The sequence below is a fragment of the Salvia hispanica genome, chromosome 4, assembly GCF_029641045.1.
Source record: "Salvia hispanica isolate PSC_SH4W2 chromosome 4, Shi_PSC_v1, whole genome shotgun sequence".
NCBI lineage: Eukaryota > Viridiplantae > Streptophyta > Magnoliopsida > Lamiales > Lamiaceae > Salvia > Salvia hispanica.
The window spans coordinates 7873838-7878673 of record NC_142695.1 but is presented as its reverse complement, the minus strand read 5'-3'; positions in this window follow the sequence as shown (position 1 = coordinate 7878673).

The following is a 4836-nucleotide window of genomic DNA, read 5'->3' as shown; positions in this document are numbered from 1 at the left end:
CGTATTTAAAAATAATTAATTTTAAATATAAATATATTTATGAAATCAAATTAATTCGTGCATCGCACGGGTGTGATACTAGTAGAGGTTAAATCCGAGATGTCCATAATGACTGGACATCATGTTGTTATTTTTCACTGAGCGTTTCAATGTGGGTAGGAAATTGACATTCTTTGACGAATGTCTCATTGATCATTTCCAGGTTCCAACTCCTAGACATGTAGTCTATGACAATTAAATTAGTTTATTAGATTTCAATGATACGTGAGTTTTACTTTGTCATACAAACAATAGTTATGATTGCATAGGCATTGAAGTAGTACAAAGAGAAGAATGTTTAGGGCATTGAAGAATGTTCAGAGAAGAAGAGATAAGAGAACTGTAATGACGGCAAAAATTAGAAAGACAAAAATGCCCTCTAGTGTTAAAAAAAGAAAAGGAAAAAAAAAAGGTAAAAGACTCGAAATAGTGCAAATGGACTTGAAATGATATTATACCAATTAGGGGTGGCAAAATGGACAGTGGGTAATGATAATTCCCATTTCGACTCGATACTCTACCCGCCGGGTATCGGGTACTCGTTACCCGACGATAACGGGAAACAGGGCGGGATCGGGTAGTGTGCTTTAGACCCGCTACCCGCCGGGTATACCTGTTTATACACGATATTATATGTCTAACTAAACCCGCTACTCGTGTGGGTAAACCCGTTAATCCCGATAATACCGATATTTTATTACTATTAGACATATACCATCTTTTAATTCTTTATGGAATCCAAGAGTTCTTCTAAAACATTGTTATATTCAACGAACATATAATTGAAAACTTACCGTCGATATTAATACAATGAATTAGGAACAGTGTCGGTTATTAGGGTTTTCAAATTTTTTAGCAGGGTCTCGGGTCAGGTACCCACAAAATCCTATACGGGATGCCTGAAACGGATGTTGGGTAATCCCGATATGTTGCGGGGTGGGTATTGGGACAACAAGTTTGGCTAAAATCCTCGCCATACCTAATACAAATATGTAGATGTTTGTGAGGATATTTTTTAAATAGATAGTGATATAATGCAAACTCATATATTGTACAAACTCCAAATTATGATCTGGACCATTAAAAAATATCAACAGATGACAAAATAGTAGCAACATAAAATTTCAATACAGTGTCAACACAACATTAACCGTTGACATTTTTTATTGCTACTATTTTATCATTTGTTGACATCTTTTTATGGTTCAAATCATTGTTTAGAACTTGTACAATATTTAGAGTTTTTTTTTATCACATTCATTTTTGAAATATAGGTACATGTGATTGTTCGAATGGCCAAACATAGGTACCAAATTGTAGTTTATAAACCGAGTAACCGGTCAGCTAGTAGACTAATTAATTTGCTAATCAATGCAATTACAATCAGAGTTTGGGCTAATTCCTTTACTGGGTAACGGACTAATAAATTCAATTATTAACCAAACCACTAATTAATCACCAATAACAAAAATTTGTTGATTAGTTTAGGTTTTCATGTTTCCAATTGATATAGGAGTACAACTTTCTTTGTTCCAACTAGATTGAAGCAAAACTTTTGGAACAATAATTAAGAAATTGTATTGTGGATTAAACGAAAATAAAACAAAATAAGGTTAGATGAATAAATTAGGAGAGATATGAGAGAGTAAAGTAGGCGATTTAACAAAGTAAAAGTTATCGAATGTTTTCTTTTTATTTAAAAAAAATGACTCAACTTAGTTGAGACATTCTAAAAATTCTAAAAATGAATTGACTCTTAGCTGGGACAGAGAGAGTAATAAATACTTGACTTCCTCTTAACTATATCATTTGTTTAATTTGAGTCAATATTAACTACAAATGCTAGATTGGTTTTTTCACTTAAATATAGACCATAATGAGAGGTATTTTTGTGATACCCCAATAATCACCGTATGTGAGCATTATTTGTTAGCTTTGCTCTCATTTAGTCAACTTTTAGTCTTATTTATTGTATACATTTAGTTTAAATATTATACTTTATAAAGTATTGTTATTTACAAAATGACATAAGACCAAAACTTAGATGTGTTATTTTATTAATTTATTTGAAGTTATAGAGTAAATGAACAAATCATATATTGATTTGAGTGATCTATAGAAAATAAATTATAAAACAAACAAAAATGCTAAAATTGACAAAACGAGAGTAATGATCACGTAACGCAGGTAAGATATGTAATACAACATTTATATGACAAATTATCTCTCAATGCTGAATTATTCATTGAGGTACACAACAAAATTTATAATTCAATGATAACCTTTCAATGTTTTCAATTTTTTTTTATTTCTTCGTCTTCGTCTGCTATTAGTTGTCACTAGTTGACCTGAATATGATTTTAAGAATGTAAAAAAGTGGATGAAAAATTTAATAAAAAATGAGTCATACTTTTTTTATATTCATTTCACGATAGAATGTAAGAAAAATATGTTATTGGAATGTAAGGATTATTATTAAAAAAAATAAAAAATGAAAGTAACAAATACTACCTCCGTCAAAAAAATGGTACATTAACCATTTTTGGCCGTCCCCATAAAAATAGAACACATTCATTTATGGAAAATTTTCAACAAATAATAATCATACACATCATTCCACTAGCACTTCTACCCACTTATTTTTTCTTTTTATCTCTTACTTTTTTTCTTTTTTCTCTTATTTTACTAATTATACATTAAAATCCGTGACATACATCATTTATCCTATTTTTTTTGGACAAAGGGAGCATTAGGTGTACCAAAAATTCACAGATAGATAAATAATGACGAACTGATGGAATTATTATTATGCCAATTTCAACCGAGTGGCTAATTTATAGGCAAAAAGAACTCACTCGAACTTATTGTGATTCATGATAAAATTTAAATTTCAGTCTACTGAAATCTAGTTTTGATTGATATCAACAACCTGCTAATACATTACTATTATAAAGTTGTTAAAAGAGATGTTGCTAATCAATTTCTTTGAGACTATATATTGATAATATATTAATGTTTAATTCTTTAATTACTTTCTCCATTCGCGTATATAAGTCCCGTTTTTCCATTTTGATCCGCGAATAGAAGTCTTGATTCATTATTATTATTATTATAAATATTAAAGTTATCCCGCATTCCACTAACTCGTTTCATTCACATATCATTTAAAATTAATATACATAAATGAGAGATATACTACTAAATTTCTATTATCCACTATTAGAGCACTCCCAATGGCGACGGCGATAATCCGGCGATTTTTCGCCGATATCGCCGACTTATCGCCGGCCATTGGGAGGAGGTCGGCGATTTTTCGGCGAATTTCCTACCGAATTTACGCCAAGCGGCGTTTTAACGCCGAAAAATCGCCGGATCATCGCCGGCCACTGTGGGGAGCTGTTCGGCGATAATCCGGCGATGATCAAATTTTTTTTTTTTTTTCCTTCAACGGTCATATTCTAAATTCCACCCCTATAAATATTTCATCCTCTTCCTCCATTCATCACCCACAAACTTCATTCACACAAATTTTCAATCTTTTTTCTCTCCATCTTTATTAAATGAGTTCTGATTCATCGTCTCGTGCTCAGTCCGACGAGGAAATATCACATTCTTCTTCCGAAGAAGAGGTACCTCCCGCTCCCACCGGATGGGATGTAGCGGGTTTCGCCAACAACCCAATCAACAACTATATCTCCCGCCGCATACAAAGCGAGATCGCTCGAATGCAGCAGCCACCCCCCCAACGGCCAATCCGCCGGCGGCGCCGATACATCCCTCGCGACCACACTGGTGCGCACGATCGGCTGTTCGCCGATTATTTCGCGGAGGAACCACGTTATCCGGCAGATGTATTTCGTCGCCGGTTCAGAATGCGCCGCTCCCTCTTCCTGCGCATTGTTAATGCGTTGTCCGCGCGTTACCCCGAGTTCCGGCTCCAGCGAGACGCAGCAGGGAAGCCCGGACTATCGCCCCTACAGAAATGCACTGTTGCCATCCGGCAGTTGGCATACAGAGGGTCCGCCGACATGTTCGATGAGTATCTGCACTGCGGCGAGACGACTGGCAACGAGTGCCTGAAGAATTTCTGTCAGGGCGTGCGAGAGATATTTGGGGAGCACTACCTTCGCTCGCCGGACGCAACTGACTGCCAGTTCCTACTGGATTGGCACTGGAGGACCCACGGCTTTCCGGGGATGCTCGGCAGCATCGACTGTATGCACTGGCAGTGGAAGAACTGCCCAACCGCGTGGCGAGGCCAGTTCACTACCGGCTACAAAGGTACGCATCCCACCATCATTCTTGAAGCCGTTGCCGACCAACGGCTTTGGATTTGGCATGCTTATTTTGGTATAGCCGGGTCGAACAACGACCTAAATGTTCTCAATTCCTCGCCCCTTTTCAACGAGCGGATCAACGGGTTAGGCCCCTCCATCGAATTCACGGCCAATGGCAATGTGCATAACATGGGGTACTACCTGGCTGACGGCATCTATCCGCAATGGCCCGTGTTTCTGAAGACGATCAGATGCCCACTCGGAGATAGAAGAAGGTATTTTGCCCGAGCGCAAGAGTCTGCGCGCAAGGATGTGGAGAGGGCATTTGGGGTGCTCCAATCGCGATTTGCACTGGTAAAGGGCCCGACGCGCTTTTTCTACCAGGGGGATATTGCCGATATCATGTATGCGTGCATCGACGTCACCAACGACCCAAGTGTTGCATCATCGAGTCACGGTGTCTCAACCGAGTCCGCCCGCCAGGGTGTACCGCACAACGAACATGAACGGTTCCAGGCGT